Raw genomic sequence first — 21,641 nt, forward strand, 5'->3', positions numbered from 1 at the left:
CAGTCGGTCTCAGTTCCCGCGTGCCTCTCATAGTGTGAGCATCTCGCCGTGCTGAGTGTGATTCTAGTGTTTAAAGATACATATTTTTCATACAACATGGCCCCTAAATGCAAGCCAACTACTTCATCTGGTGCTCAACTGAAGAAACAGTGATCTGTTCCAATGCTGGAGGAAAATTTGGCTGTGCTGGACTTATTGAGAGATGGTATGTCGGTCTCCAACGTGGTGCGTAAATATGGCCGCAACGAATCTAGCATCTGTGCCATCAAGATTCGAGAGAGAGAAATTCATCAAGCCGTGACATCAAGTGCTCTAATAACTGCTAAGGTGACGAGCCAGGTGCGTGATAAGACTTTAGTGAAGACTGAAAAGGCATTAAACTTATGGCTGGAAGACATGAACCATAAACGTGTGCCTATCGATGGCAACACATTGCAAGAAAAGGCTCTTAGCCTCTACGTGCTGTTCAAACCTCCTGCCGAAGAGGGACTTATGAGAAGGAATTCAAAGCCAGCCAAGGTTGGCTTAACAGTTTTAGGCACCGCTTCAACCTCAAAAACGTGTAGACTGCTGGTGAAGCTGCATCTGCCAATGAAGAGGCAGCAAAAGCAATTAAAGAAAATCATAGAAGAAAAGGGCTATCTTCTGGAACAAGTTTTTAATGCAGACGAGACTGGGCTCTTCTGAAAAAAAATGCCCAACCGCACTTACATTTTGAAATCAGAGGCCTGGTCCCCACTAAGCCCCCACTTCGGACTAAGGTACGCAAATTCAGCTACATTAATAACGTAGCTGAATTCGAAGTACCTTAGTCCGAACTTACCGCGGGTCCAGACGCGGCAGGAAGGCTCCCCCGTCGATGCCGCGTACTCCTCTCGGCGAGCTGGAGTACCGGCGTCGACGGCGAGCACTTCCGGGATCGATCCCAGAACATCGATTGCCTGCCGCCGGACCCTCCGGTAAGTGAAGACGTACCCAGAAAGACAAGCCCCTGGCTTCAAAGCAGCTAAAGACCGTGTGACTGTGTTGTTTTGTGGCAATGCGGCTGGGCATTTAATAAAGCCGGGCTTGCTCTACAGGGTTGCAAATCCCCGTGCCCTAAAAGTCAAGAACAAAAATCTCCTGCCTGTGTTCTGGCAATCAAATAAAAAGGCTTGGGTGCTGGCAGCATTATTTCTGGATTGCTTCCACAAGTGTTTCATTCTGGAGGTCAAGCGGTACCTCGAAGAGAAAGGACTTGACTTTAAAGTGTTGCTGATCATAGACAATGCTTCTGGCCACCCTGTAGCACTCCGATTTGTACATAACAACGTTGAAGTCGTCTTTCTCACCCCCAATACCACCTTCATCCTCCAACCTCTTGATCAAGGTGTGATTTTAAGGGTTTCCCAACCATTGACAAAGAAGTAAAACACATTGTTCAGGTGGCCAAGCAAGTGGGTGGTGATGGCTTCATCGACATCCTTGAGGAATAAATTGAAGAATTAATTGAGAGCCATAGAGTAACATTGACTAACGAAGAGTTAGAGGAACTGATAAAATCATCTACAGAAGATGAAGATGATGACGACGAACAGGAAGAGCCAGCAAGTTGGATTCTTTATAAATTTGCTGAAGTGTTCCAAGCAGCAAAACACTTGAATGATTTAATTTCTGAATATGATCCCTCTATGGAACAAAGCCTCAAAATCACACATAGTATTATGGATGATTTGAGACCATATCAAGAAATGTTTGAGCAGCTCAAAAGACAACAGTGACAGTTGCTGATCACCATGTTTTTCAAGGAAAAACAACCAGCAGCAGATGAGCCTACGCAATCAACTTCTCGAGCTGAATCAGAGCCAACCACTTTGTCTACAACTCGCTCTCCATCATCCAAGCTCTCCGTCACCTCTGCCTCCTGGATTAACATCAAGCCCTGATGATCCACTGTAATTACCCCCTGTAATTACCCCGTAATTAAAAATACAGTACTGTAAAATTATATTTTGCATATGTACTCTTTATTATATACTGTACATTACTGTATACATTATACATTTATACATATTACTGTACAGGGTTGTATACACAAAACCATGTACTTTATGGGCAATTTAAGGAATTTTCAAGGGTAATTTTGACTATACGCTATTTTCGCCTTACGTGCTGACTTTAGAACCTAACCCCCGTGTAAGATGCGACTCCACTGTATTGACCCTGAATAGAAATATGTAATGTACATTAGTATGTTAACATTTTATTGTAACGTTGCCTTGATAGAAACTTTTACAAATAAATCAATCAATCAATAGCAGTGTAGATGAAGCAGCTTAACTAGCTACACAAGTACCTACCAGACTCTCCAGCCTGCACTGAAGCCCGTGCCACCCTGTCCAGACCACCATTTTTAGCTGTGCTAGTGTGGACATCTCAACCCATGCTGCAGTCACACCTTAGACTGCAATGTAGATGTACCCTCACTGGAGCGAGGCTGGCTGCAGTGAGGGTATGTGTACACAGCACTCCAAGGCTGGCTAGGCTCACTTGAGTGGAGTAACTTGAGTTCACTAACTCGAGCTAACTCTTGCAGTGAAGACAAGCCCTTTCCCATATTCATTGTCACAACATTCTGTGAGGTAGAGAAGTGCTATTAACCCCATTTCACAGATGGGTAACTGGGACACTGAGAGACTAAAGGAAATTTTTTCAAAAGTGCCTAAATGCCAGATTATTACAAGTATTTAGGTACCTAAATATGCACATAGACACCTACTGAGATTTTCAAAAGCACCTAAGCAGGTCTGGTGACTAACTCCCATTGACGTAAGGTCAGCTTAGTTGTTTGTAAATAAATTATGGTGTCTGGGGCTTTGAAAGGGGATTAAATGGGATAGGCACCCAAATTTCTTTGAATGTGAATTGAGCACCTCCCATAGACTATTTTGAAAATTCCAGATGCAATACACCATTTCCAAAATCTGCTCTCTTCCCACTCGATGAGTGTCATTTGCTCTTTTATGATTATTTTATAGGAGACTTATTGATCCTCAATATTTTAGAAAAATGTGTTTATTTTATGTATTTATTTTTTGCGATTTTAGTTCAGACTATGTTTTAAAATCTCTGTGTATTATGATAATGTGAAAAGGTGATTAAAACTGGCTATTTCCATACCACAGGAAAGTCTGACTTATTTGTTTTCATTTCAAATCAGAACAATTTCCCCGCCTATGGATCAAAATGCAAAATGTTCAAAACATTTGGTTTGGGTCAATCAAAATTAAGTTACCGTATTTTCCGGCGTATAAGACGACTGGGCGTATAAGACGACCCCCAACTTTTCCAGTTAAAATATAGAGTTTGGGATATACTCGCCGTATAAGACTACCCCTCTTCCAACGCACACCAAAAAAAAATTAAAAAAACATCAGATTTGATTTCAATATGGTAATTTTAATTCAAATGCTTATGACATGCAGGTACTTAACAGGAAAACTGTCACTTATAAACATAAGGCTGTTTGTCATCAAACATGTAAACATAAAACAGTGCAAGTGGATTAAACTTTTCCTAATTCACTCTAAAGCTGAAAGGAAGGATAAGACAATAAACCCATGGGAGCTGCCATGCTGTTTGTTTTCTAAACTGTCAACCAAACTGGAACTGATGATGATAGGAGGAAGATAACAAACAAGAGAGAGAGAGCAAGTGCCGGGCAAGTCCCTGGCGAGTTAGCAACGCCCATCATAACTGCAAGCTACGGTATTTTTACAGGTTTTGCTGGCGTGACAGTTTCCCTTTAAAAGCCTTCAAAATCCTCCTGTTCGTCATCTGATATCATAAGTACATCAATGACATCTTGTGATACATTTGTAAGGCAGTCATCGTATGGATCGAATTCCGTATCAGATGGTGTGGTCTCAGCTTCGGCTTCCTCTTCATCTTGCCACAAGTAGTCGTCCTCCATACCATCTAATGAATTTGATATGCCACACTTCTTGAAAGACTTGATTACTGTTCTGCATCAATATCATTCCAGGCTTTTATGACAAACTTGCACAAAACATCCAACTGTGGAGCACGCATGTTTCCTCCTTTTGTGAATGACTTTTCGTCGCTAACCATCCATTCATTCCACTGTTCTTGAATGCGATCTTTAAATGGCTTGTTTAGGCACACATCCAGTGGCTGTACCAACGATGTCAATCCTGCAGGAATAACTGCCGCATCTGTGTTTAGTCTTGCAAGCATTTGCTTGGTGCTGGGAGTTAAATGAGCCCTGAACATATCCCACACCAGTAGACTACATTTTTGAATAAGTCCACCTGGTCGCCTGCTCCATACATTATCAAGCCATAGCTTTACCCCTTCTTCATGCATCCAGCCTTTTTCATTCACATGTACAAAACAACCAACAGGGAACTTGAATTTCGGCATTGTTTTTCTTTTAAAAATAATCATTGGTCTCAGTTTGGCGCCATCAGCTGTGCATCCTAGTACCACTGTAAAACTGGACTTCTCATGTCCTGTTGTTTTAATTAAAATTGTTTTTTCACCTTTTTGATGGACAGTTTTATTTCCAACCATATCAAAATTCATTGGAGTTTCATCCATATTTCCAATACTACTTAACGCATAGCCATGTTTAGTGCGCTGTTGTATTACGTATCGATGGAAACTATTTACTTTGCTATCAAGATCTGCAGGTAATTTTGGGGCAATTTTCATCTTTTGCCTCAGTACCATATTATGCCTTCCCATGAATCTAGTACACAAGGATACAATGGCCTTAAATCTGTTGCTGTGATCTGGGTTAGATTTGGCCCACTGAAGTGCAAACAAATGTATTTTATTTCGTGTCACTACATAACCGTTTTGGCGATGCTCATTCACCATGTCTGCTACATGTTTTTCGAGTTCTGGCCAATGTGGAGTGCCTCTTCTTAATGCACACTTACCCCTTGGCATACTCTTTAATGCTTTTTCATTTGCTTTCCAGTCCCGAACCATCTTTTCTGTTACTCCATATTGTCTTGCAGCAGCGCAGTTATTATGTTCCATGGCAAAGTTTACAACTTTAAGTTTGAAACTGGCTTCATATTTCTTTCTTCTTGCTGGTGGAGCCATGATGGGGTTTTGACTGTTGGACATTTGTATACTGTACTGTATGTACTGGTGCTATACTGTATGAACAGGTACAGATACTGGTGCTGTACTGTATGTGGTACCCAGTATACAACAACCAGCCAATCACGGCAAGCGATGTACCTTACCGGCAATTGGCTGGTTGTTGTATACAAAGCCTGCTTGGATTGGTCAGCTCTCCCTGCCTGCCCAGCCCTCCCTGTCTCCAAGACTATCAGAGCGGTAGCGCAAACACGCCTCTTTCACCCGTCTGGCCCGCCCTTGTATCCTATTACCTCCTTCTCTGCCTCTCAGATCTCGCACATGCGCGCCTGCGCCGCTTCACTGCAGTCCTCAGGAGCGAGATCTGAGAGGCAGAGAAGGAGGTACGGTAATAGGATACAAGGGTGGGCCAGACGGGTGAAAGAGGCGTGTTTTTCTGGGCACAGCGCCGCTCTATCTCTTTTTTCCATACCCCGGGCATCCCGGACGCCTGCAGCTTGCTCTGCCCTTCACTTACACCTTCCCGGTGAGGCGCCCCCTCACCTCGTCATCGGGCGGGGATGTGGCCGCGGCCGTTTTTGAGCTCCCCCCACCATATGCGGCGACCGCAGATTCTCCAGTCCGGCTCGGAAGTTTCAGCCCCCGCCCTATAAGACGACACCCGGCGTATAAGACGACCCCCGACTTTTGAGAAGATTTTCCTGAGTTAAAAAGTAGTCTTATACGCCAGAAAATACAGTATATTGAATCAAAATAGCTACAAGCATGGTTGAGGGCTCCTTTTGTTCACAGTATCACAAGGGGCAATCATCACTCAGATTCACGATCTGTTACTGTTCAATTTTTAAGTTCTCAGCCATTTGACTTTACAAATTACACTCTGTGCACCAACAAGGCACATATCTATGCCATGCCCAGAGTCCTATACCATTCTGATATTAGAGGTAACTCAACCAATCACCACCCTTCCTCTCCAGATAATTTGCATGTGACAGTTTCATTGGTTGTACGAGGGAGATTGAATAGATGGTGGATTACTTGGCCCGTGTGCCAGAGGAATTTGAAACTACCCACACAACAACCCAACCATCACTCACAATAACCCCAAACACATATAGTCCCTCACTGTAGCATACACCCCTTGTTCACCACTCGCACAAGTCCACACTCCATTGCTAGAATGACTATGATTCTATAGTTTGGTGATTAAGACACTCGCCCCAGAGGTAAGAGATGCAGATCTTCTCTATGACTGATTCAAATGGGTACCTTGATCACTGGACTATAGAGTCATTCTCTTCCTTTGGCCCAATGTCCATTTAATTTTTTGTCCAAAGCGCAACAACCTCAGTAGTAGAGATTGAGAGCAAAATAACCATTTTTTCTTGGCTAAACCAAAAAATCTATTATTTCCCCATTTCTACTTTAGGTCCCTAAATATCATTGTCATTCAATGTGAGTTAGATGAGTAACTCCCTCAGTCTCCTTTAAAAATCCAAAGCATGTTTGTTAAGTACCAAATGTGGGATTCTACCTTCAATTGCACCAATTTTACACCATTGTAATTTGACTGGAGCAATTCCATTTATTTCTGTGGAGGTAGCTTGGAGAAACACTAGAGTAAGGGTACGTCTTCACTTACCAGAGGGTCCGGCGGCAGGCAATCGATGTTCTGGGATCGATCCCGGAAGTGCTCGCCGTCGACGCCGGTACTCCAGCTCGCCGAGAGGAGTACGCGGCATCGACGGGGGAGCCTTCCTGCCGCATCTGGACCCGCGATAAGTTCAGACTAAGGTACTTCGAATTCAGCTACGTTATTAACGTAGCTGAATTTGCGTACCTTAGTCCGAAGTGGGGGCTTAGTGGGGACCAGGCCTAAGTGTGACAAGAAATTGTCATATTGCCATCAAAGGTATTTCTGAGATCAGAATCTGGCACACAGACATCAGGTGATGCTTTCGTGATTTAGATGATGTGAGAGCAGAATCAGGTCAAAATTGTTCAGAGCGGGTGATCAGAAAATAGTTTTGTTTTGTTTTTTATTAAGAGAATCTTGACAAAAAAAGCAAATGTTGTTTCTGTAAAAAAATTGGGTGGCAATTTTTGTTGTTGATGTTGTGGAGGAATAGCTCAGTGGTTTGAGCATTGGCCTGCTAAACCCAGCGTTGTGAGTTTGATCCTTGAGGGGGCCACTTAAGGATCTGGGGCAAAAATCAGTACTTGGTCCTGCTAGTGAAGGCAGGGGGCTAGACTCGATGACCTTCTGGGGTCCCTTCCAGTTCTATGAGATAGATAGGTGTTGTTGTTGTTATACCACTAAACCCCTGAAAACAAGAAAACAGATTTTTCTTGTAAACTGAAAATTTTTGGCTAAAACTGAAATGCTTTTGGCCAAAAATTTTCAGATTTGGGGTTTCTATTTTCCAAAACAGATGTTTTCCACCAAAATGTTAGCACTATTGAAAACCCAACTATACATTTTCTACCTTGGTTAGAAAAACAAAACCACAACCCCCTCCCACTCCAGATAATTTTATTATCTCTTCTATGAGTCTTTTAGGTTGCAAGGATTCAATGCACAAAGGAACCTGTCTCAATAGAGACATAACATAACTTAAATACTCATAGCCATCTAGGTGTGGTTTCTTCAGTGTTACTAAACACACTAAGCTCGCAACTACTCGTAAATTTTAAAAAATGATTATCTTCAAATATTTTTATATGTAATTGTTTCCCCCTACATTATTGCTCTTTACCCAGGCACGTTGGTCCTGTGGCTCCACTGCCTTGCACCTTTGTATAGTCATTTACATGTGAACAACATGCGTTCCAACTGGATGTGCAAACATCCCAGCCAGTGGAATGAACGGATAAGATTGAGATGGAATCTTTGTGCATTCACCTTGCACTAGTGTAAATGACTGCTCGTGATTTGGGAGAGCGGGGCATCAGCCTCCCTTAGATTCATAGATTCATAGATTCATAGATTATAGGACTGGAAGGGACCTCGAGAGGTCATCGAGTCCAGTCCCCTGCCCGCATGGCAGGACCAAATACTGTCTAGACCATCCCTGATAGACATTTATCTAACCTACTCTTAAATATCTCCAGAGACGGAGATTCCACAACCTCCCTAGGCAATTTGTTCCAGTGTTTAACCACCCTGACAGTTAGGAACTTTTTCCTAATGTCCAACCTAGACCTCCCTTGCTGCAGTTTAAACCCATTGTTTCTGGTTCTATCCTTAGAGGCTAAGGTGAACAAGTTCTCTCCCTCCTCCTTATGACACCCTTTTAGATACCTGAAAACTGCTATCATGTCCCCTCTCAGTCTTCTCTTTTCCAAACTAAACAAACCCAGTTCTTTCAGCCTTCCTTCATAGGTCATGTTCTCAAGACCTTTAATCATTCTTGTTGCTCTTCTTTGGACCCTTTCCAATTTCTCCACATCTTTTTTAAAATGCGGCACCCAGAACTGGACACAATACTCCAGCTGAGGCCTAACCAGAGCAGAGTAGAGCGGAAGAATGACTTCTTGTGTCTTGCTCACAACACACCTGTTAATGCATCCCAGAATCATGTTTGCTTTTTTTGCAACAGCATCACACTGTTGACTCATATTTAGCTTGTGGTCCACTATAACCCCTAGATCCCTTTCTGCCGTACTCCTTCCTAGACAGTCTTTTCCCATTCTGTTTGTGTGAAATTGATTTTTCCTTCCTAAGTGGAGCACTTTGCATTTGTCTTTGTTAAACTTCATCCTGTTTAACTCAGACCATTTCTCCAATTTGTCCAGATCATTTTGAATTATGACCCTGTCCTCCAAAGTAGTTGCAATCCCTCCCAGTTTGGTATCATCCGCAAACTTAATAAGCGTACTTTCTATGCCAATATCTAAGTCGTTGATGAAGATATTGAACAGAGCCGGTCCCAAAACAGACCCCTGCGGTACCCCACTCGTTACGCCTTTCCAGCAGGATTGGGAACCATTAATAACAACTCTCTGAGTACGGTTATCCAGCCAGTTATGCACCCACCTTATAGTAGCCCCATCTAAATTGTATTTGCCTAGTTTATCGATAAGAATATCATGCGAGACCGTATCTAATGCCTTACTAAAGTCTAGGTATACCACATCCACCGCTTCACCCTTATCCACAAGGCTCATTATCCTATCAAAGAAAGCTATCAGATTGGTTTGACATGATTTGTTCTTCACAAATCCATGCTGGCTGTTCCCTATCACCTTACCACCTTCCAAGTGTTTGCAGATGATTTCCTTAATTACTTGCTCCATTATCTTCCCTGGCACAGAAGTTAAACTAACTGGTCTGTAGTTACCTGGGTTGTTTTTATTTCCCTTTTTATAGATGGGCACTATATTTGCCCTTTTCCAGTCTTCTGGAATCTCTCCCGTCTCCCATGACTCTCCAAAGATAATAGATTAGTGTTATTCCTCTCTTCTAGGCATTATTCTAAGGAATAATACTAAGAATTATTACATATAGGTGGAATTTTTAGAGGAACTCTTACCCTGGATTTGAGGTGTGTGTGTACCACAGAATGTAATCAAGCTAATTGCAGCCATATTATGTGCATTCAGCACCATGTATTAATAAAATAGAACATCACATAGTATAGGGTTAATTGGAAGCAGGCTTTTAGAGGCAAGGTCAAAACTAGCCGGCACTTTCTGCTAGACAGAATGGGAGGAGGGGAGAGAAAAAGTTGTTAATTGAGACTGAAAGAAAATAAGTGAATGGAAGCCTTAAATTTGGGCATCTTTGCTATAGAAGTATTATTATGATTAAGATTGTTAGGAATGCTTGTTGATAAGTAGTTTATTGAAAGTTAGGGAAAGTGATGATTTAGCAGGGGTCACTATAACCTATTTGTTTTGTAGAAGTTAGTTATCTTTAGTTATAATGTACTTTGGAGCAGTGCTCTGAAGCCAGCTTAAGAGGTGTTTTTCCTGACACCTTTTCTCCCTGGTGGGTGAACAACTGGCCATTAACCTGCTGTTAATTACTCAATTCCATTCCAGATTTTAGATAAATATTTGGTATACCCTAACCCTATTGTTTATGTCTCAGTGTGCTTAAATCTAATAAACTGCAGTTTTATATAGAACATGCTTACGTGCATTAATCTTTCATTGGATGGAACCGTCGTATTCCCATTGATTTATTCCTGACACTGCCTGGAGTGAAACAGTTAAGTTACCACTGCTATGGGTTCTGTAAATCCCAGGTAACAAAATCTAAGGTTGTTATCTACCCAATTCCCATTGAATTTAACCTAGTTCTATGCCTGAAAAAAAGCCTCTTGCCACTTGCTAGAAGCTATGTTAGATAGAGGAATGCTCCCCTCATGTTACAGGACAGGGAGATCCAGGCTGATATTCTCAGAACTAGCCACTGATTTTAAGTGCTTCAGGTTTTGGACACCCAATTTGGAACACCTGGGACTAGATTTGCAGAGGGCCTTAGGCACCTAGACAATCCCCGGGATTCCCAAAGCCCAGTGTCCCTCTGCAATGAGTGGAAAGAGACAGGAACCTAAGGCCTGGTCTACACTACGACTTTAATTCGGATTTATCAGCTTTAATTCGAATTAACCCTGCAACCCACACAACGACGCTATTTATTTCGATGTAAAGGGCCCTTTAAATCGATTTCTGTACTCCATCCCGACGAGCGGAGTAGTGCCAAAATCGATTTTAGCAATTCGAATTAGGGTTAGTGTGCCCGCAATTCGATGGTATTGGCCTCCGGGAGCTATCCCACAGTGCATCATTGTGACCGCTCTGGACAGCAATCTAAACTCGGATACACTGGCCAGGTAGACAGGAAAAGCCCCGCGAACATTTGAATTCCATTTCCTGTTTGCCCAGCGTGGAGAGCACAGGTGACCACAGATAGATCATCAGCACAGGTAACCATGCAGGCTGATAATCAAAAAAGAGCACCAGCATGGACCGTGAGGGAGGTACTGGATCTGATCGCTGTATGGGGAGAGGATTCAGTGCTTGCAGAACTTCGTTCTAAAAGACGAAATGCAAAAACTTTTGAAAAAATCTCCAAGGGCATGATGGAGAGAGGCCACAATAGGGACTCTGAGCAGTGCCGCGTGAAAGTCAAGGAGCTCAGACAAGCCTATCAAAAAACAAAGGAGGCAAACAGTCGCTCCGGGTCAGAGCCGCGGACATGCCGCTTCTATGCCGAGCTGCATGCAATTCTAGGGGGGGCTGCCACCACTACCCCACCTGTGTTCGTGGATTCTGGGTCAGGGATAGTCTCATCAGCGACGCCTGAGGATTCTGCCGATGGGGGAGAGGAGGAGGAGGAGGATGAGCTTGCAGAGAGCACACAGCACTCCGTTCTCCCCAACAGCCAGGATCTTTTTATCAGCCTGACTGAAGTACCCTCCCAAGCCTCCCAAGCCAGTACCCAAGACTCTGACCCCATGGAAGGGACCTCAGGTGAGTTTACCTTTTAAAATATAAAACTTCTTTTAAAAGCAAACGGTTTTTAATGATTACTTTGCCTGACTTTGCATTCGCAGTCAGTTCAGCTACTGGAAAAGTCTGTAGCTACTGGAAAAGTCTGTTAACGTGTCTGGGGATGGAGCGGAAATCCTCCAGGGACATCTCCATGAAGCTCTCCTGGAGGTTCTCCGAAAGCCTTGCCACAAGGTTTCTGGGCAGTGCATCTTTATTCCCTCCTCCATGGTAGGACACTTGACCACGCCATGCTTGCAGCAAGTAATCTGGTATCATTGCCTGACAAAGCCTGGCAGCGTATGGTCCTGGTGTTTGCTGGCATTCAAGCAACATCCGTTCTTTATCTTGTTGTGTAATCCTCAGGAGAGTGATATCACTCCTGGTAACCTGGTTGAAATACGGGAACTTAATTAAGGGGACAGAGGTGGCCGTTCCTACTGGGATGTTTGCCTGTGGCGGAAAATAAATCCTTCCCTGCAGTTAGCCAAGCGCAGATGGGAAATTGGCCCTGAGTTTTTCGCGTTTGGCTAGCAGGGATCTTCCCTGATACCAGCCACGCGGTGGGAGGAGGGGTACCGTGATCATCCCAGAGAATTCATGGCGGGAGGGGGGCGGCGGCGGGGGGGGGGTTAGTTTGGTGCCTGCAGGGATCTTCCCTGATACCAGCCACGCGGTGGGGGGGAGGGGTACAGCAATCATCCCAGAGAATTCATGGCGAGGGGGGTGGGTGGTTAGTTTGTTTTCTGGTGCTGCTGAATGTTAACAGAAAAACCGCAGCACTCTACTTGCCTGAAGGGGCCCAGACAAGCCCCCCCACACTGTCCCCCCCCCAACTGGCTGAGATTGGCCAGGCTTCTTCAGCACTCTACAAGCTATGCTTGGTATGTGGGAAAGGAGGGCGCAGAAGCTTACCATGGCCGCATGCAAGCCGAATTCTGTTGCCCAGACCTGTGATCTCTAGCAGCAAAGCCACAGGCACTCAGCATTAAGAGGCAAAATGCGACCTTGCACAGAAATCACATGTGCTATGTAATGTGAACAGTGTTGGTCACCGTGAAAGAGTATAAGCATTGTTCTGCAAAATGTAGCTTTTAAAACAATTCACTCTTTTTTCCCCTCCCTACAGCTGCTGGAAACTCCTCAAGCCTCCCTCCTCCATCCCGAAGGTTATCACAGATAAGGCGTCGTAAGAAGAGAACGCGAGAGGACATGTTTTCGGAAATTATGGAATCCAGCCGCAGTGACAGAGCTCATGTGAATGAGTGGAAGGAAACAGTTTCAAAGTATAGGAAAGAAGTCAGTGAACGTGAGGAGAGGAGGGACCAACGTGAGGAGAGGAGGGACCAACGTGAGGAGAGGAGAGACGCTCGAGATGAGAGGTGGCGGCAGGAAGACCAGAGGATGAAGGATGCAACGCTGGGGCTGCTCCGGCATCTGGTGGAGGTTCAGGAACGGCTGCTGGAAAACAGACTGCCGCTTCAGCCCCTGTTCCACCCTCCCCCCTCCCCATGTTCCGTATCCTCCTCACCCAGACGTGTAAGAACGCGGGGGGGGGGAAGGCTCCGTACACCTTCCCATTCCACCCCAGTAGACAGCCCAAGCAAAAGGCTGTCATTTTTTTAACCTTTTCTTTGTGGCTTTTTCCTTCCCAGCAATCCTGCTCCCAAATACCACCCAGGTTCCCTCCCTCTTTTTCTAATCTATTAATAAAGAATAAATGATTTTTAAATGATAGTGACTTTATTTGGTTTGAAAGAAAGCTGGGGGAAGGGGCAGGGTGGGTTCCTTACAGAAAATCAGTCAGTAAAGGGGGAGGGTTTTCATGAAGGAGAAATAAACAGATATTTCACACGGTAGCCTGGCCAGCCATGAAACTGGTTTTCAAAGCTTCTCTGATGCACAGCGCTTCATGGTGTGATCTTCTAATCACCCTGGTGTCTGGCTGCGCGTAATCAGCAGCCAGGCGATTTGCCTCAGCCTCCCACCCCGCCATAAAGGTCTCCCCCTTACTTTCACAGAGATTGTGGAGCACACAGCAAGCAGAAATAACAATGGGGAGATTTCTTTGGCTGAGGTCAGAGCGAGTCAATAATGAACGCCAGCGACCTTTTAAACGGCCAAATGCACATTCTACCACCATTCTGCACTTGCTTAGCCTGTAGTTAAACAGCTCCTGACTCCTGTCCAGGCTGCCTGTGTATGGCTTCATAAGCCATGGCATTAAGGGGTAGGCTGGGTCTCCAAGAATAACTATGGGCATTTCAACATCCCCAACGGTTATTTTCTGGTCCGGAAAGTAAGTCCCTTGCTGCAGCCCTTTAAACAGAGTAGTGTTCCTGAAGACGCGAGCGTCATGAACCCTTCCCGCCCAGCCCGCATTGATGTTGGTGAAACGTCCCTTGTGATCCACAAGTGCTTGCAGCACCATTGAAAAGTACCCCTTGCGGTTTATGTACTCGGTGGCTTGGTGCTCCGGTGCCAAGATAGGGATATGGGTTCCGTCTATTGCCCCACCACAGTTAGGGAATCCCATTGCAGCAAAACCATCCACTATAGCCTGCACATTTCCCAGAGTCACAAACTTTCGTAGCAGCACCTGAGTGATTGCTTTGGCTACTTGCATCACAGCAGCCCCCACAGTAGATTTGCCCACTCCAAATTGATTCCCGACTGACCGGTAGGTGTCTGGCGTTGCAAGCTTCCACAGGGCTATCGCCACGCGCTTCTCAACTGTGAGGGCTGCTCTCATCTTGGTATTCTGGCGTTTCAGGGCAGGGGAAAGCAAGTCACAAAGTTCCATGAAAGTGCCCTTACGCATGCGAAAGTTCCGCAGCCACTGGGAATCGTCCCAGACCTGCAACACTATGCGGTCCCACCAGTCTGTGCTTGTTTCCCTTGCCCAGAATCGGCGTTCCATGGATAGAATCTGCCCCATTAACAACATGATCTCCAAAGCACCGGGGCCTGTGGTTTCACTGAATTCTGTATCCGTGTCTGTGTCCATGTCCTCATCATGCTTGTCGCTGCGCTGCCGCCGCCGCTGCCTCCTCGCCTCGTTTCTCTGGTCCTGGCTGAGCATAAACTCCACGAGAACGCGCGAGGTGTTTACAATATTCATGAGTGCTGTCTTGAGCTCAGTGGGCTCCATGCTTGCCGTGGTATGGAGTCTGCAGTGTTCACCCACCCAGGAAAAAAGGCGCGAAAATGGTTGTCTGCCGTCCGTTGCTTTCATGCGGGGAGGGAGGGAGGGAGGAGGTGAGGCTGTACCCAGAACCACCTGCGACGATGTTTTTTGTCCCATCAGGCACTGGGATCTTAACCCACAATCCCAATGGGCGCGGGAGACTGCGGGAACTATGGGATAGCTATGGAATTGCTACCCACAGTGCAACGGTGCAGAAATCGACGCTAGCCCCGGTACTTGGACGCACACTACCGAAGTAATGTGCTTAGTGTGGCCGCATCCATTTCGACTTTATACAACCTGTTTTTCAAATCCGAATTATCTAAATTCGGATTAATCCCGTAGTGTAGACATACCCTAAGAATGGGATTCCTAAAAGCCAGAGTGCTGCATGGCCACTTGCCTAAGATAGCCAATGGGCGATACCAAGGAGGGGATGTGTCCCTAAGCCCCACCCACTCTCAGAGTTCTGCACTTAAGTTGGGGCTGCAAGGAGCAGTTTCCTGTAGTTAGGCGAGCTCTGAGCACGCTTACCAAAACAGGCCTCACAGGTGAGCTAAGCAGAGGAATGCCTCCTTTCCCCATGTTCACGCATTATTCTGGGGCTTAGGTGTCTGGACACCAAGAGCTAGACAACAGCATGCATGCTCAGAGGAAGAAACTCAGCTGCCTAGGGAGCTGTTACTGTAAAAACTTAGGTGACCAGTGTGTTTAGGTGCCTACAGGGTTTGGGGGCATCGTGGGGGGGGGGTTTGTGCATCCCAGTAGGGCCTGATACTGATATTTAGGTATCTAAAGTGGCACTTAGATGTTTAAATCCCTTTGTGACCTAGCCCCTTGAGCCTGATTTTCTAATTCCAGTCAACAGGAGCTGAGGGGTCTTACTCCCACTGATAATCAACTACCAGCGGTCTTACATTGGGTGTCCAAAAATGGGAGCGCCCAGAATCAGTGTCCACTATTGAAAATGTTTGTCATTGGTTATATATGTGTATATTGAGAGATTCTCCCAGATTAACCAGTGAATTAATGGTTTTATTATCTTTGTAGCTGGAAAACAACAGGGGGACATTGCTAATGGGAACCACTCATAGAATCATAGAATATCAGAGTTGGAAGGGACCTCAAGAGGTCATCTAGTCCAACCCCCTGCTCAAAGCAGGACCAATTCCCAGCTAAATCATCCCAGTCAGGGCTTTGTCAAGCCGGGCCTTAAAAACCTCCAAGGAAGGAGACTCCACCACCTCCCTAGGTAACGCATTCCAGTGTTTCACCACCCTCCTAGTGAAATAGTTTTTCCTGATATCCAACCTGGACCTCCCCCACTGCAACTTGAGACCATTGCTCCTTGTTCTGTCATCTGCCACCACTGAGAACAGCCGAGCTCCATCCTCTTTGGAACCTCCCTTCAGGTAGTTGAAGGCTGCTATCAAATCCCCTCTCATTCTTCTCTTCTGGAGACTAAACAATCCCAGTTCCCTCAGCCTCTCCTCATAAGTCACGTGCTCCAGACCCCTAATCATTTTTGTTGCCCTCCGCTGGACTCTCCAATTTTTCCACATCCTTCTTGTAGTGTGGGGCCCAAAACTGGACACAGTATTCCAGATGAGGCCTCACCAATGTCGAATAAAGGGGAACGATCAGGTTCTTCGATCTGCTGGCAATGCCCCTACTTATACAGCCCAAAATGCCGTTAGCCTTCTTGGCAACAAGAGCACACTGTTGACTCATATCCAGCTTCTCGTCCACTGTGACCCGAGGTCCTTTTCTGCAGAACTGCTACCTAGCCATTCGGTCCCTAGTCTGTAGCAGTGCATGGGATTCTTCCGTCCTAAGTGCAGGACTCTGCACTTGTCCTTGTTGAACCTCATCAGGTTTTTTTCGGCCCAATCCTCTAATTTGTCTAGGTCCCTCTGTATCCGATCCCTACCCTCTAGTGTATCTACCATGCCTCCTAGTTTAGTGTCATCTGCAAACTTGCTGAGAGTGCAGTCCACACCATCCTCCAGATCATTAATAAAGATATTAAACAAAACTGGCCCCAGGACCGACCCTTGGGGCACTCCGCTTGAAACCGGCTGCCAACTAGACATGGAGCCATTGATCACTACCCGTTGAGCCCGACGATCTAGCCAGCTTTCTATCCACCTTACAGTCCATTCATCCAGCCCATACTTCTTTAACTTGGCGGCAAGAAGTTGTGACACAGTTCCTCTTCATGTCTTTCTCTGAATTCTTGGAGGTTCAGGTCTCCCTTTTCTTCTCAGTGCTGGTGTTGTAACTCATCACCTTGGTGGGCAATGTCGTCATTATCACAATCACGGTAGTAGACCCTGCCCTTTGCTCCCCCATGTATTTCTTCCTCCAGAATTTGTTCTTTCTGGAAATTGGCTACACTTCATCCACCATCCCCAAGATGCTGGTGAACTTCCTCTCCAATGACACAAGTATTTCCTGCCTGGGCTGTGCCATGCAGATGTATTTCTTCTCCTTCTCAGGGATCACGGAGTGCTGCCTGCTGGCTGCCATGGCGTATGACCTTATGTGGCCATATGTCTCCCTCTGCGCTACACGGCCATGATGAGCAGAGGTGTGTGTCTCCAGTTCTCATCTGTGTGCTGGCTCATTGGGGTGCTGGTGTCATTAGGGCAGACAACTTTCATATTCACTCTGCCCTACTGTGGACCTAATAGTATCAACCATTTCTTCTGTTATCTGCCCCCACTGCTGAATCTGGGCTGCACGGACACCTACAGTAATGAAGTAGCTGTCACCTTTATCATGGTCCCCTTCCTGTTCATCCTGGTGTCCTACATCCGTATCCTCCATGCGATCCTCAGTATTCCATCAGCCACGGGCAGGAGCAAAGATTTCTCCACCTGCTCCCCCCACCTTATCGTGGTCATTTTGTTCTATGGAACTGCCATTGTGACATATCTGAGGCCCAAATCTAGCTACTCACTCGACAAGGACAAACTGCTTTCCTTGTTCTATATGGTGGTGTGCCCAATGTTGAACCCTTTGATCTACAGCCTGAGGAATAAGGAGGTAAAGGAAGCCCTGGGAAGGGTGATGGACAGAAAAATATTTCTTTCTAACTTGTAAAAAAAAATTTAAAAAACCCATATTGTTGTGATAGATTTGGAGTTGCCTGTAGTAATTCATGAAAACACTGTATGATCTGTTTGTCTGAATATTGTAAAGGTGTTTTTGTATTCATATGTTGGGCTAATTCTATAGTTGGGTGGTCAGGAAACTACCAGGTAGATGGAGGACAGCCCAGTTAAGAACTCCTCAGCAAACACCAATGACAATTAACTGAGATATCCTTCCCCAACCCATAGTGGGCCTGCCAGACCAGTTTTCCCAAGACTGAATCCCTCCCACTATGAAGGGAGGGAGATCAAAGACTGAGAGAGATTAAAGAGACACACTCCCTGAATAGAGGAAAGGCTAGTTTGGTGAGAGGGTTTGGGTGGAGAAACAACCCCCCCCCCCCACACACACACACAGACATTCAATGTTTGGGGGTTCCTCAAGGAAGCTTAGCCTACCAAAGGGCTTTGCCAAGGGTAGGCAAGTCTTTAGGTAAGATAAACATGTGTGTAGGCCTTTTGTTTTCTTAATAATTTTCTCTAGTGTTTTGTACTCCTACTGTTCAGGTGGAAAAATATTTTGTTTTAAGGCAGCTGTTTTGGGACACTGTGTTCACCACTGGTCACAGCTCCCTGAGGGGGCACGTGCTGGTATCGAGTTCAGTTGGACCTGCTGAGTAATCCTGGTTGATGCACAGGGTGTTTCAGCCTAGGGACTCTGGTCTGGGAAAGGGAGAATCACAGGAGTCCAACCCAGAAAGATGAAGGCTCAACGCCGGACACCTGGAGCTGGTTCACTCAGAGCACTGTGACAATTATTTTATTTTTTCTCTATCTTCTGACCTTTTTGACTTTTCTCTCTCTTCTTTTTTCATTTTTTTATTTAATTTCTCTCTTTCCCTGCCTCTTTCTACCTTTTCCATTGTTTTCCCTCTTTTCCTTTGTTCTTCTCTTCTTTTCTTCTCCCTTTCTCTTCTCCTTCATCCCCCCCTCCCCTTTTCTCTTTTCCCTTTTAAGGGAAGGTTGTTAGATTAATCTGACAAACTCTTTTTTGGTGCATTTTTTCATTCACTCATTCACCCTGCTTAGAAATGAGTTGAAGCACACTGTAGAACTTTTAATGCACCCCAGAAGGTTCTATATGGACACTTACTGTGCAGGAGGCTAGTGCACAGGGCCAGCTCTAGGCACCAGTGCTCCACGCATGTGCTTGGGGTGGCACTTTCCAAGGGGCGGCACTCCGGCACCTTTTTTTTTTTTTTTGCTTGGGGTGCAAAAAGCCAGGAGCTGGCCCTGAGCGGAGGTGAGCTGCGGCGGCGGGGGGCACGGGGAGGGCTGCAGGAAGTAACCCAGGGGGGCAGAGGAACCGCTCCCCCCGCAGCTCACCTCCGCTCCACTGCCACCTGCTCCCCCGAGTGCGCCGCCACTCTGCTTCTCTCCCCTCCCTCCCAGGCTTGCCGCGCGAATCATCTGTTTTGCAGCAAGCCTGGAAGGGAGCGGGGAGAAGCAGAGTGGTGGCGGCGTGCTCAGGGAGCAGGTGGAGCGGAGGTGAGCTGTGGCGCTGGGGGGCATGGGGAGGGCCGCAGGAAGTAACCCTGGGGGGGCAGAGGAACCGCTCCCCCTCCAGCTCACCTCCGCTCCACCTCTGCCTCCTCCCCAGAGCGTGCCGCTGCTCCGCTTCTCCCCCCTCCCTCCCAGGCTTGCCTGGGAGTGAGGGGTAGGAGGGGAAATGCGGCATGCCCGGGGGAGGAGGCGGGGCCAGGGATTTGGGGAAGAGGTTGGAATGGGGTGGGAAAGGGGTGGAGTTGGGGCAGGGCCGGGAGGGGCTCGGGAAAATTTTTTTGCTTGGGGCAGCAAAAAACTGCTAGTGCAGGACAGATTTACACTCCAGCTTGTTGTGAACCAAATGTGCCTCTAGAAAGCTGCCTTGAGGGGTTTCAACAGGAAATGGGGAAAAAAATTCTGTTCTAGTTTTTTGTGTTTCTGAGAAAATAACCCCAACATGTTCCGCTGAAAAAATTATGGAAAAAATGTCAATTTTTTGCACAGAGGTTGGGGGTATTTTGGATCAGTTCTAGATCCGAGCCAAACCAGTGCAATGGGGATTTTGAGCCCTACCTCCAAAAACTGAGGGCGACTGAATAGAAAATTAAATTTTCTCCCAACATAGAGGTAAAGGACCATTGTGAAATTTGGATCTCATGATAGTTTTTCCCTACAAGAAGAGCAGAGCATGTGCATTCAATCCATATGATAATTCTTGGGGATGAAAGGAAAAAAAGAAAGAAAGAACAAATATAGACCCCAATTCATCACAGAATTTAAAAATGAACCTACTTTAAGGATGTGATTAGTCTAATTGAAGTCAGTGGGACTCGTCACATGCTAAAGGCTCAGCACCTATTTGAGTGACTTCCTGAATCAGGAACATAAAATCTACAAGAATGTGAACAGTTTGTTACCTGCTTTTAATGACCTTGACTTGACTGACACCACTGCTCTCCCACAGACAGTTAGATTTCCAATAACATACAACTGTAAGGAATCACAACATGTGTCCTATGCAGTGTTTGAACCTTAGAATTTCAGACCCCCTGAGCAGTGATTGGAGCATCGGGGTTAGGGCTGGTTGTGGGGCAGTGAGAAGGTTCCACTCACTGCTGAATTTGGCTAGTGTCACTGTAAAGTTCCTAGAACTGTTTTAGACGCTGCTTGGATGCAGCTAATGAGACCAAGTCCCCTGGTATCATACTGATTCAGTTTCTAACATTGGTAACAATGCCCTTTGGGAAATGGATGAGCAACAATGTAACCAGTGCCCTCTGCTCTACCACTCCGTCAGAGGTGACTGGCTACCAGTATATAGGGAAGTGGGGAGAAACTGATGGAAAGTTCTTCTAAAGACATGCATGTGTTTTCCAAAAGAGGTCAAAGCAGGGACGAGGCCAAAGAGTGTAGTGCAGAGGAATGTCTCTTACTGGAATTGTGGACTAATGGACCTTGCTCCCATTGTGTCTTTGCTCCTGAAGGAGGTAGAACTCTCTTATTCATTTTACCATGAATTTTTCCCAGTTAACGCTACCAAAAATATTATTCTTTATAATTTGGGCTATATCAAAAGAAGAGGCTGAGAGACCATACCTGGCATATGTAATTTTGATATTCTTATCCTTAGTCATTCTAAAACTCCATGAAGCAGTTCAATACCTGGTCTGACGTGTTTGACTGAGCTTCAAGAAGTTATCTTTTATGACCTGAGCCTACAAAACTGATGCCCATGAGTAACTTTTTAATTCATGCAAGTAATCCTGTTGTCATCATGTGAATGAGATTACACATGTTTATTAACTTTACATCATTTCATGCAGCTGTTACATGCAACTCAAGACTGATAGATAAGTATAGGCTAAAGTATAGGCTAGTCATGACTTTTTCTGTGAGTTTCTTTCACTAGAAAATTCTGATTGGTTGAAACTACAATGTTCACAAAAATGTGATGCCTACACTTTTCTCAGGAAATTTTGAAAATTGCAACCTGAAACCAAATTTTTATACCTTACTTTTTTCATGTCTCACCACCATTGATAGATCGATAGATAGATAGTGTGTATGGGGATATACTTTGGGATCCTGTGTTTGAATATGTGAGTTTCTGCAAAGGTATTAGTTGGTGAGTCCATGGGTGTATTTCACAGTAATTGCTGTGTGTGCTTGTAGTAATATTTATGTGTTTGTGAAAGTCCCTGTGT

At 45.5% G+C, this 21,641-nt stretch overlaps 1 pseudogene; it reads left to right on the plus strand.

The window, feature by feature from the left end:
* Nucleotides 1–207: 207 nt before the first annotated feature.
* On the plus strand, nucleotides 208–17,902 carry LOC112060506 (olfactory receptor 10A4-like; annotated as a pseudogene).
* The last annotated feature ends 3,739 nt before the right edge of the window (nucleotides 17,903–21,641 follow it).

This window comes from Chrysemys picta, chromosome 13 (assembly GCF_011386835.1).
Source record: "Chrysemys picta bellii isolate R12L10 chromosome 13, ASM1138683v2, whole genome shotgun sequence".
NCBI lineage: Eukaryota > Metazoa > Chordata > Testudines > Emydidae > Chrysemys > Chrysemys picta.